Below are 13,405 nucleotides of genomic sequence, written 5' to 3'. Positions count from 1 at the left end.
TCAGCGTGGAGCCCGACGCAGGACTCGAACTCACCAACTTTGAGATCATGACCTGAGCCAAAATCGAGTCGCTTAACGGACTGAGCCACCCAGGTGCCCTAAAGTCATCTCTTTTTTAATGTCTTCAATTTACTCGGAAAAGGGTAAGTATCCATAAATGAAATCTGAAGAGCCAGGACGACAAATAATTCACCCACCATGGTTTCTGTGCCTTTGACTGTCCGGGGCCCTAGGTCCGATTATACTCCTGAGCATTATGAGAATTATCGAGGCACTTTAGGCGCCACAACACTACCCCAGACTGGCGACTCAGTTTCCAGGGCAACCTTGACACTGAGCTGTCTTGGTTCACCAGGGATAACGGTGCACCCCACTGTTAGTGCAGCCATTTTGTGAATTGCTTTTCCTTTGTACACTCTCTGGGCATAGCTTTCGCACCATTTTCAGAAAGCCAGCAGGGTTGAATTTGTATTTGTGACCTTGGAACAGAATCAAACGAATGCTATTAAACCTTGACCTTGATCTCAACCTTCCTGGTGACAGAGCCAAGCAGTTGACTGATTAGAGGTCTCCTCATTTTGAAGGCAAATGTGAACTGGTAATTTAAACCATTACGTAAAGAGAAATTTTGTCATAAAAAAAGAATTAAATTTGATACCTAAAGTTACATGGCTATAATCCTTAACTGACAATGAAAGTATTAGCTGCAGGTCACATTTATAGCTATATTCTTTCATGTTGCTAATCAAAAAGCGCAAATAATGCATCTAGCCTTAAAAGATCTCTTCCCGGCTTTGAAAATTCAATTTGCTTTGAGCATCATATGCCCCCAACTCCAGTTTTTGTTTCCTTACTACCAATTTGGGACTAGAGGGGGCAGTTATGTGACTCATGTTTTCCAAATTCCCCAGAAGCCATTGAAAATGTTCCCTTCAAATCCCATTACATAGCCTATTGTCAAAGCTTCCCCCATGGAAATGAGCAGACTATGCTCGAAACACCAGAGAAGCAAAGAACAGTGGCATTGAGAGAGCCATGAAAGACCACCCATCCTCTTCTCTCCCTAAACACGAGCAAATGGAGACCCGCAGAAAGCCAGGAACTCACCCAGTTGCCCAAAGAGTAAGAGACACAGAGTGAAGTTTAATGGGGCATATCAAGGCTGAGAAAGAGGAAAAAGAATGATATTTTCCCTAAAGACCTCAAAATAGCCCTGGGAACGGAGAGAAGTTGGACATTATTGGATATTGAGTTACTATGGAATTTGTATTATGTCTTTAAAAAATCAAACATATTTAGCCTTGTTTTAATGTCTACCCCTAAGGATTGAGAGAAAACCAAATGAAAACATTGATCAGTTAAAAACATTACCCCTGGAATGCCTGAGAAATATTCACCCACCTTCCCCATTTGCTATGCATGAATAAAGGGAGATCAAAGTATGTTATGATCTTAGTAGCATACATCTTCAGAATCTGCATGAGAATCCATGACGGTGGAGGGCAAGACTCTGGTAAACCGATTTAACCCTCACCATTTATAAGCATTTATTAATGGTGAGTTAACACCACCCTGGAAGATAGAGGGGATTATGGACCGAATTGATTTTCTTGAGTTTCCCAGACCAATCTCTTGAGCCTTATTCATGTAAGCTTCTGGACTTTCCCCAGAAGCTTAGAATGAAGGACAAATGAGCCCTTCTTGGCCCTAAGGAAATAATGGTTGATTTTTTTTTTTCTAAATTCAAGTGCTTGTTAATCCAGCCAACGCAGTATTTTGTATTAGGCAGGGCGGGCGGCATCCACATTATGACTGGGTAACTGAGTACGTTCATTTCTTGAGTTCATTTCTGAGTACGTTCATTTCTGAGTACGTTGGAGGAATTAAGGTCCAGACATGCTTTAGGCCACTTCTTCAGGCCCTGCTGAAACAGACACGCTTGAGCAAGAGGGCCGACCAATATGGAGCACCAAATGCATGGGGGTCAGGTGGTTGGGAAGGCTTATATCCAAAAGGCAAGCCATATCCTGCTGATGCTGTCCTCTTCAGGGCCCCAGGGCGCAGTCACATCATGGTGGATAGACATGGCCATTCCCTCCAGGAACTGGAACAGTGGAGATGCTCAGATCTGGGAAGAGAGGTCCTGCCCGTAGCTGTATCATTACACGTTGGGAGCAGCGTTTTGCTTAGTAATGCCTGTGTCAATGCACAAACGGGTACCCAGCAACTACTTGCCGAAGGATGGTATTTCATGGGAGAATGATAATCACATGCCAACAAATCAATACCTTCCTCTTAAGTCTTCACTACGTTAATGAAATGTTTCGGTACGTTCTACCCTAAATCTGTAAGGGCATAGGCCTTTTCTGTAATTCAATTAGGAATGTATAATTCCAGGGGTGCCTGGGTGGCTCTGTCAGTTAAGCATCTGACTCTTGATTTCAGCTCAGGTCAGGATCTCACAGTTCGTGAGTTCGAGCCCTGCGTCGGGCTCAGTGCTGGCATCGTGGAACCTGCTTCGGATCCTCTCTCTCTCAAAAGTAAATAAGTAAACATTTTTTTAAAAAAAGGAATGTTGGGGCGCCTGGGTGGCTCAGTCGGTTAAGCGTCCGACTTCAGCTCAGGTCATGATCTCGCCGTCCGTGAGTTCGAGCCCCGCGTCTGGCTCTGGGCTGATGGCTCAGAGCCTGGAGCCTGTTTCAGATTCCGTGTCTCCCTCTCTCTCTGCCCCTCCCCCATTCATGCTCTGTCTCCCTCTGTCTCAAAAATAAATAAACGTTAAAAAACATTTTTTTTAAAAAAGAATGTAATTCCAAATTTCTCATTCATTGAAGTCATTCTGTGCCCTCAAATATTAACACCATCTTCTCGCGGGGTAGACAGAATCTTTTAAATCTGGTGACTATGGTGAACATGGACAAACACCAAAGAAGGATTTGTGGCTTCGACTGTCAATCCCTTCAGGAACTGCCTTAGCTATAGAGTCACCTTGCCCAAGGGCACGTTCTTCCAGGGGTGGCTCATACCCAGTGACTGATGGGGATGGGGGTGTAAGAGCCTGGCTATCCTGGCCTGATGAAAGACAGCTCGAGCAGGCGGTCCCGGCTCCAGGGCTGGCCAGCGGGGTTGATGGACGCGTGCCAGCTCCATCCGTCTTTGTGTCCAAGCTTGCTTCCCCCGCTTGCTTCCAAGCTTGATCAGGCACCCATCCCTAATCAATACTGTACCACAAGCACCACCTCAGCTCAGGAACCAAGCCCACAGCAGTAACTTTTACATATTTCATTGGCCTATGAAAGGAGACAAGTGTCTTTAAGCCATCGAGTCTCATTACACACGTGGCCCATAACATGTGGGGTTCAAACCAATGTTCGTGCTCCCTCTGAACGCGAACGTCCAACATACTATGCCGGCGCCTACTACGCATCCGCTAGAGTGCTAAATGCCGGAGAGATTTGAGGTGAAAAACTCATAGCCTTGCTTTTAATATGTGCCCAGGCTAGAGGGGCCGAGAGGTAACTGTAATAAGTGATAATCCACCAAGTGATGACCTTATGTGCTTGGCTTTAAAGCAGCCATTTCAGAGGCGCCTGGGTGGCTCAGTCGGTTAAGCGTCCAACTTCGGCTCAGGTCATGATCTCATGGTTCATGGGTTCGAGCCCCTCATTGGGTTCACTGCTGTCCGCACAGAGCCTGCTTCAGATCCTCTGTTCCCCTCTCTCTACCCCTCCCCCCCTTTCTCAAAAATAAACGTTAAAAAGAAGTAAAAGAGCCATTTTAAAAGTAAGGAGAAACGTGACTTTAGGTGATAACACTAACATTTGTGTAGCATTTGCACGTCTGGTTTTCAGAATATCCTTACGGCGTAAGTTAATTATTACAAAAATCTTGCGGGTAGGAAACCGGAAGTTGACGTTTGAACTTAAAGTGCATGCCTTCTTTGCCATTTCCAAACATGCTCTGTTTCTTTTTCCTGAAGCATGTGGACAGAACGAAAAGGAACTCCAAATCCCTTTGTGTCGGAATATACCAGTCGTCGTTAGCAAACAATAACACAACATACACAGAGCACGCAGGACCTTGACCCAATAGAACATCAGAGAATATACTGTCCTTCTATAAGCATCTGGGGAAAAGAAATACATTCCAAATTATATATGAGGCCAAAACTGTGCTTGTGATTTTAAAATCCTATCACACTCGGCTGTAATCGTTTTAATAGCTTCAGCGTCCTAGCGCTTGAGAGTGGGACCGGGCTCCCTAGGACCATCATCATCATCGTCATCAACCTCGAATCACAGCATATAACGAAGCAGACACTGTGATGAGCACTTTCTCTGCTTTATCTCATTTAATCCTCCCAGACGACCTTGAGGTTAACATCAGCCTTGCTTTACAGAGAGGAGGACTAAGCGCTTTGGTTTTTAATCACTCAGACTTTTCTTTTCGGCATCGCAGAGTTCTTCATTATCTTCAAAATGACCACCAGAACTTGTATTGCCATCATCACTGCAAAGCATATGTGAAGTATTTGTGCGTGCGTATGTGCTATGGAAATAAATTTAAAGAGGTAAGTTCTCTCCTTGCCAGAGCTGACATTCTAAACCCTGCTTACGGTTTTAAATAACTGAATTCTTCACAACGCATTCTCTTCTATTTTGGTCTACACCAGCAGTGTGTTTTTCCATAATCTTAGCATCCAATTATGCCCTTTTTTCGCACTGGGACAATCTCGTTCCCTTTCCCTTATTTGATTCCACGGCACCATTTGCGATTCACGACTTTTTGGGTACCTGCTGTTGGAAGAGGCCATAAGAAACCATGGTACTAACATCAACACTGAAGAGGCACATGGAAGGCATGTGGTTCACCTCTCTCATTTTATAGAGGTTTTTGATTCTGTGTCTTCTGACTGCTCCACCAGTACTCACGCCGTTGGCCAATGCGATGTTCCCAATTCTTCTTGCCTGACGGCCCCTCACGCACAATACAAAAGCATTCTTCGCTATTGTCCTTGAAACTGACATCCTAAGATTTTGTTTTGACTGTTTGCCCCCTTTCACTGACTAATTCGTAGTGCTCAGCACACATACTGTTGCATGTTAAGAGCATTGGGCGCCTGGGTGGCTCAGTCGGTTGAGCGTCCAACTTCAGCTCAGGTCATGATCTCGCAGTTTGTGAGTTCAAGCCCCGCACTGGGGTCTGTGCTGATAGCTCAGAGCCTGGAGCCTGCTTAGGATTCTGTGTCTCCCTCTCTCTCTGCCCCTGCCCTACTCATTCTCTCTCTCTCTCTCTCTCTCTCTCTCTCTCAAAAATAAATAAACATTAAAAAAAAAAAAGAGCATGAACCCTAGGGCCAGACTGCTTAAGTTCACATCTCTGCTCTGCTGTTTTGGAGTCATTTGACTTTCAGGCAAGTTATTTGGCCTTTTTGTGCCTTGGATTCTGCCTCTGTAAGTATGTATAAACTTCAGGGTACTGTTATGAGGATTAAAGCGAGTGAATGGGTGATGTGTAGAAATCTAGAACCTTACCTGACGCCAGAAAGCAGTCAGAAGTATCAGCTACCATTTATTTATTCTACCCATTCATAGTTCAAGCAAGCTGTAACTTCTCAAATATAGCTTCGCTGAGGCTGAACATTATGCTTACCCATATTTTTTCCCAGCAAAAAATATGCATTCTTAGGATTTCTTGTTATATGACTCTGCAATAAAAAGTTTTAGGTTTTTTTTTTTTTAAGGTTATAGTACTACATTGATAGAAATAAATCAGAGTTGGCTGCTATTTTATAGCTCAATTTTTAGCCTGGGTATTCTGCCTTAAAATTACATTCACGCTGCCGGCCGAAGATACCTATTAGATCATTTTATTTGCCCTCCTATGTGCCTGGATCAGGCTTCTGTGGAAACAACCAAAGCAATGAAACGTACAGGTTTCTCAGTACCTTTTCTGGGAAATTAATTTACTCCGAAATAAATGTATAGCCTTCTTATCCTCCAATCATCCAATTATTCTCAGAAACACTGTTCTCTCTCCCTTTCTCCCTTCGTGTCCCCCGCCTTTCCCCACCCTTTAACAATTCCTCTTACAGGTTTGACCTAACAAGCCTCGTCTGAAGTATGGCCTGAGTACTGGCCTGTTGAAAGAACCCCATGAAGGTACATGTTTCATGTACGTGTTCCACCCCAAGGAAGGGAGGATTATAGTAAACAGTACAAGTCCAGACATCGAAATCATTTCTTTCTTAAGCTTAGCACAGCTTAGTACACCTGAGTCATTTATCTCTTACATTAATCCTATTTATCCAAAACTGCAATGTTTTATCCAGAGCCTAAATCCATGCCACCTGATAGAAACGTAATGTGAGCCACATAAATCATTTAAAATTTTGTAGTAGCCACATTAAAAACAATAACTATAGGGGCGCCTGGGTGGCTCAGTCGGTTAAGCGGCTGACTTCGGCTCAGGTCATGACCTTGAGGTTTGTGAGGTCGAGCCCCCTCATCGGGCTCTGTGCTTACAGCACGGAGCCTGGAGCCTGCTTCGGATTCTGGGTCTCCCTCTCTCTCTGTCCCTCCCCCACTTAGTGTTCTCTCTCTCTCTCAAAAATAAACACTGAAAAAATTAAAATCAAAAATCAAAACAATAAATATAAACAGGTAAAATCAATTTTGACAACACCCTTTACTTAATCGAATATATCCTGAATATTATAATTTCATCATCTAATCCATAGGAAAACCTGTTAATGAGGTATTTTACATTCTTTTCGTCACACCAAGTCTTTGAAATGGGACGTTTATTTTACGCTCACGGTGCATATCACTTCAAACTACATATTATTTTTGGGATTTCAGTGGACAAGTCTCAGAACAAGATCAGAGAGGATGGGCCCACAGATTATGAATGAACCAGCTTGGAATCTGGCAAGAAATAGTTGCTTGGACATGTCAAAGACTTTATTGTCAGCGTGGCTTGGCCCAGCAATACCTTGGGAGTCAAGAAACCCGGATGCACTCCTGACTCTACCACTAACCAGCTGTGAGATCCCGAGTAAATGACTTATGCTTGGTACTACTCGGTTGTTTAGACTAGATTATGAAAATCTCTTCCCCTATCACAAATACTCTACACACACACACACACACACACACACACACCTGCTCTAACACCTACCTATTCTCAAGGTAAAGGAGATTTGTTTTTAAAAAGTGAAGCATAGGGGCGCCTGGGTGGCTCAGTCGGTTAAGCGTCCAACTTCGGCTCAGGTCATGATCTCGTGGTCCGTGGGTTCGAGCCCCGTGTCGGGCTCCGTGCTGACTGCTCAGAGCCCGGAGCCCGTTTTGGATTCTGTGTCTCCCTTTCTCTCTGACCCTCCCCCATTCATGCTCTGTCTCTCTCTGTCTCAAAAATAAATAAACGTTAAAAAAAATTTAAAAAAATTGAAGCAGAGTTAACACAATGTTGCATTAGTTCAAAGGGTACAACGTAGTGATTTGACAAATCTAGATGTGATGCCATGCTCACCATCGGTCTAAAGGAGCTTTGAAAAGAGAAGAGGGGTGGGGAGACCTGGGTGGCTCGGTTGGTTAAGCGTCTGACTCTTGGTCTCGGCTCAGGTCAACATCTCTCTGTTCATGAGTTCAAACCCCGCACTGGGCTCCGCACTGGCAGTGCAGAGCCCGCTTGGGATTCTCTCTCTGTCTCCCTCTCTCTCTCCCTCTCTCTCTGCCCCTCCCTTGCTCGTGTTCTCTCTCTCTCTCAAAATAAATAAAATAAACTTGAAAAAATAAAAGAACAAAAAAGAGAAGAGAAGGAAACAAACCACAAGAGACTCTTAACAGTAGAGAACAGGCTGGGGGTTGACGGAGGGAGGTGGGTGGGGGATGGGCTGGATGGGCGATGGGTACTCAGGTGGGCACTCTTGTGATGAGCACTGGGTGTTGTATGTAAGTGATGAATCACTCAATCCTAGTCCTGAAAGCAATATTACACTGTATGTGAACTAACTAGACTTTAAATTAACAAAAAAAGTAAAAGAAATAAAGAAAACCAAATAAAGGAGCTTTTAAAACATCTGTTGTGTTTTTCACCACTAAAAAACCTTATATTTTTGCCTATCAAGTTTCTCCGTTTCGCCTTTTCTTCTTTTCAAGAGTTGTGCACGGTGATGTTTTATATAAGGGATTAAAACAACGGGAGTGAGCTCATTAAAATCCTGCTTTGACTGATCTCGGAACATGGTGAGTTGCCGATAATGCCTCGTTCATTTTGAGAATTAAAAGAATTTTTAAATACGGTATATTTCATGCAAAATGGATTAAATGTTTCCTTTTCTTTACCCTGCCCCCCGGCTCACTTTTCCTCCTTTCCATTCTAACAAAGGCAGCGAGCCGCAGGTCGCTGGGGAGAGATCGGAGGTCATTCAGTAGGTGGGTGGATGGGTCAGCCATCCTTCTGCTTTTGTGCATTGAGGCCCTGGATAGATGCCAAGGGTATTTGAGGAAACAAGAGAGCAATACAGGCCTTCAGGCAGAGCGCTCATTCATAATTAAGTTGCTTAGTTGCAGGGCCATCAAAGGAAACTTCAAATACCCTGACAGCAAAGCCACCTGGGCTAAAAGCAGAAGCAAGATCATGCCCAAAAAAGGCAGGGCCAATAGCAGATAGGAAGCACCAAGCAGAGAGGACATTTTGAAATATAAAAGCAAGAACCTTGGGGGCGCCTGGGTGGCTCAGTCAGTTGAGCATCCGACTTCAGCCCAGGTCGCGATCTCGCGGTCCGTGGGTTCGAGCCCCGCGTCGGGCTCTGTGCTGACAGCTCCGAGCCTGGTGCCTGCTTAGGATTCTGTGTCTCCCTCTCTCTGTCCCTTCCCCGTCGTGCTCTGTCTCTCAAAAAGAAACATTAAAAAAAAGGAGAGTGATTTCAAAATAATAAGCCGATGACGTCACTCGTGGAATATTGACTGTGCATTGAGTATTGTTGTTAGCTGCGTTTCACAGAGAGAGAAATCAAAGCCCAGAGAGGCCGAATGATTTGTCCTGAGTCTCAGAATCGGCACGGGGCCGAGGCAAACTGACCACAGATGTCTCTGCTCTGCTTAGTAGCTAGAGATTCTTTTTCTCTTTGCTCCATCCACCCTGTGTCCCCACACCCACCTAGGTTTGACCCTTGAACCGACACATTCCCACTAGATGACTCATCAAAGGGTGAGGATCAAAGGTCAATCTATTCTAAAAAAAAAAAACAAAAACAAAAAAAAAACCCAAAAAAACCCAAAAAACAAAAAAAAAAAAAACCAAAAAACCTGCTACCACTCAAGTCTTTAAAAGACTAGCCCCTCTTCCTAAAAGGTCCCCGGGAGCTTCTAGGAAATCTAGGGACTCCAGCTAACCACCGGGGCCTCGTAAACTTGCCGAGGAAACTTTCAGTCAGTATTTCCTTGGCCTTGAATCCAAAGGGTTTGGGTGAAACTAAGCTGGGCTTAAGAACACCATAAACAGAAGCCTGCCTAGATCGTTTTATTTCGCCCACTACAATGATAATGATAGAAGGAGAGGTAGGGGACCATGTCATTTTACATGGGCTTCCCAGAACCCAGGGTCACACTGATGGTAGAACAGGAGAGATCCCTAGAGAAAATCTAGTGGAAGGGCCTTGTTTTATGCATGACAGGCTCAGAGACATTTAGGTCACAAACCTAGCAAACAGCATCATGGGACTGGAGCCCCCATATCTCCCACGAAGGCGAACGGTTACTGGATGGCTACTCCAATCTCCTCCCCCTAACCCGATCCACCCCCCCACCTCCGGCCCCAATGCTGCGGTTCAACTCCAAGTTCAGACTAGGCCCAACGGCGGGGTGAATTTCCTGAGCTCAAGAATGACGGATACCTACGTAAGCAAGCAAGCAAACGCAACTTCTGATAAATGTGACCTACTCTTTCTAACAGGCATTCCTCTCTAGGAATGTCACGGTCACAGCCACGTAGCACACAGTAGGGGCCCCTGCTTCCTTCTATGGCACTCATAGCAAACAACGTTTTGAGAAACATTCACATTGCCAAGACATTTGGTACATAGCCTTTAGATGGTGCTCATGTTCTATTATAACACAGAACCTGCGAGAAGTCTATGCTCAGACCTCCTGAGGCAGCAGGGAAACACACCCACAGGCACTTTTTGGAGGTGTCTCGATAAAAGTGCCTTTCCGGGCTTTCACTCCCACAGCAGGGGTTTGGTAATGCTAAACGTAGGAGACTAGCCTAAACAGGTCTCACGCGATCCGCGCCCTCAGTCCGTGTTTAAATGTGAACACACGCTCTCAGAACTCAGATTCATCTTGCGTCTTTGTGCATGGACTAGAGTTTGTGGCGATCTTGCTTCAAAATGTCCAACTGGGTCGCTGGATTGTGTGATGGAGCCATTCATTTTGTGAGGCTGTTTTCTTCGGGAAACCCTCTTTCATTCACTTAAGAAAGAGCTGGTGAAATCCAGCATCATTCTTCAACACCGCCCCCCCCCCCGCCCCCCGGCTCTGAAAAGAGGGGTGGGAAAAAACACATCACGCCATAGCAACCTTTCTTTCATTTCTTCTCCCTTCCACACATTGTGAGGTCCTAAGGCTCTATTTACCTCCTAGTTCTGCCAAAAGACACAATTCTTTGCTATCCAGTTTTTCTTTGCCAATGCAGCGGGTGACAGGCTGTGTCACAGTTGCATTGAGAAGCCCTGGACATTGTTGAGGTTTTCTATGCAGGGGAGAAAATAACTCCTTGCCCATTCACACGGATGGCTCTGCGCATGTGGGAGCTGACAGAGATTTCCAAAGTGGGACGTTATAGTCAGTATATGGGTGTGTGTGTGTGTGTGTGCCCACCTTGAGTAGAGGAGGCCTAGGGATCGGGCAGCTGTGAAAGTCAGGAGGGAGGTAAAGTTCCCATCTGGAGCATCTGGTGATAACAAGTCCGGGAGAATCATGATACCGTTATTCTCATGTCTGAAATTCTAGTACAATGGGGAAAAATCAATTCATCCAGAAAGATCATATAAGGAGCAGAATTAGAACCGAAGGAATAGAGGGGGGCCGGAGTGGCTCAGTCAGTTAAGCGTCCCACTCTTGATTTCGGCTCAAGTCATGATCTCACTGTTCATGAGTTTGAGCCCCTCGTTGGGCTCCACACTGACAGTGTGGGATTCTCTCTAAATCTCTCTCTGCCCCTCCCCTGCTTATTCTTTCTCTCTCTTTCTCTCAAAACAAATAAACTTAAAAAAAAAAAAAAAGAACAGGGGCTCCTGAGTGGCTCAGTCAGTTAAGCATCCACTTCGGCTCACGTCACGATCTCGTGCTTTGTGGGTTTGAGCCCCGCATCGGGCTCTGTGCTGACAGCTCGGAACCTGGTGCCTGCTTTGGATTCTGTGTCTCCCTCTCTCTCTCTGTCCCTCCCCTGCTCATGCTCTGTCTCTCTCTCTCAAAAATAAATAACAAACAAGAAAGAAAGAAAGAAAGAAAGAAAGAAAAGGAAAAGAACCAAAAGAATAGGAATCTTTAAAGAATAGATTGCAATTCAATTTCAGAAAGAACTTTTTAGTTTTTAAAATTAAAAAATATTCTAACTTACAGAATCATTGCAAGAAAAGTACAAAGAATGCCCATATGCTGCTAATCTAGATTCCTCAATTGTTAATATTTTTGCCACATGTGACTTCTCTCTATCTCTTTCACTCATTTGTGTATTGATATTTTCCTGAACTTCTTGAGAGTAAATGGCATTATAAATTCCCTATATTCCTAAATATCTCATCACGGAGTTCCTAAGAACACCGTCTTGCATAACCAGAGTAAAATTATATACTCCATATTCAAATTTTAGCAAATTGTCCCAATCATGTTCTTTATAACAGTATTTTTTCCCCTGACCCAGGATCCATTAAGATATATTACTGGTGATGTTTAATAAGTATAAACTTTTTAAGCTTTAGGGTTTTCAAAGAAGAGCAAAGCTGGAAGCATCACAATTACAGACTTCAAGTTATACTATAAAGCTGTAGTAATGAAAACAGTGTGGTACTGGCATAAAAATAGACACATAGATCAATGGAACAGAATAGAAAACCCAGGAATGAACCCACAACTATATGATCAACGAATCTCCGACAAAGCTGGAAAGAATATCCAATGGGAAAAAAAAAACTGTCTCTTCAACAAATGGTATTGGGACAACTGGACAGCAACATGCAAAAGAATGAAACAGAGCCACTTTCTTATGCCATACACAAAAACAAATTCAAAATGGATGAAAGACCTAAATGTGAGACCTAAAACCATAAAATCCTAGCTGTAGCGACTTCTTTCTAGATGTGTCTCCTGAAGCAAGGGAAACAAAGGCAAAAAATATGTATCTGTATTGGGACTACATCAAAATAGAGAGCTTCTGCACAGCAAAGGAAACGATCAACAAAACTGAAAGGCAGCCTGCAGAATGGGAGAAGATATTTGCAAATGACATATCTAATAAAGGGTTACTATCCAAAACATATAAAGAACTTATCAAGCTCGACACCCAAAAAACGAATAGTCCAATTAAAAAATGGGCAGAAGACATGAACAGACATCTCTCCAAAGAAGGCATCCAGATGGCCAACAGACATGTGAAAAGATGCGCACCATCACTCCTCATCAGGGAAATACAGACCTTTGAAACTACAGTGAGAGATCACTTCACACCTGTCAGAATGGCTAAAATCAACAACAGAAGCAACAGGTGTCAGTGGGGATGTGGAGAAAGGCGAACCCTCTCGCACTGTTGGTAGGAATGCAAACCGGTGCAGCCACTCTGGAAAACGGTATGGAGGTTCCTCAAGTAGTTAAAAATAGACCTACCCTGCAATCCAGCAATTGCATTACTAGGTATTTACCCAAAGAATATAAAAATCCTAACTCAAAGGGTTACATGTACCCCGCTGGTTATTGCAACATTATCTATAACAGCCAAATTATGGAAACAGCCCAAGTGGCCATGGATTGATGAGTGACAAAGAGGATGTGGTATATGTATATATATATATATATATATGTATATATCCAATGGAATATTATTCAACCATGAAAAAGAATGAATTCTTACCATTCACAATGACATGGATGGATCCAAAGAGTATGATGCTAAGCAAAAAAGTCAGTCGGGGAAAGACAAATACCATATGATTTCACTCATATGTGGAATTTAAGAAACAAAACAAATGAGCAAAGGGGAAAGAGAGAGAGAGAGAAACCAAGGAGTGGACTCTTAACTATAGAGAACAAACTGACGGCTACCAGAATGAAGTGGGGGGGCGGCCATAGGTGGCACGGATGAAGGAGGGCACTTGTTGTGATGAGCGCTGGGTGATGTATGGAGG

The sequence above is a fragment of the Prionailurus viverrinus genome, chromosome X, assembly GCF_022837055.1.
Source record: "Prionailurus viverrinus isolate Anna chromosome X, UM_Priviv_1.0, whole genome shotgun sequence".
NCBI lineage: Eukaryota > Metazoa > Chordata > Mammalia > Carnivora > Felidae > Prionailurus > Prionailurus viverrinus.
This window is presented reverse-complemented; position numbering follows the sequence as displayed.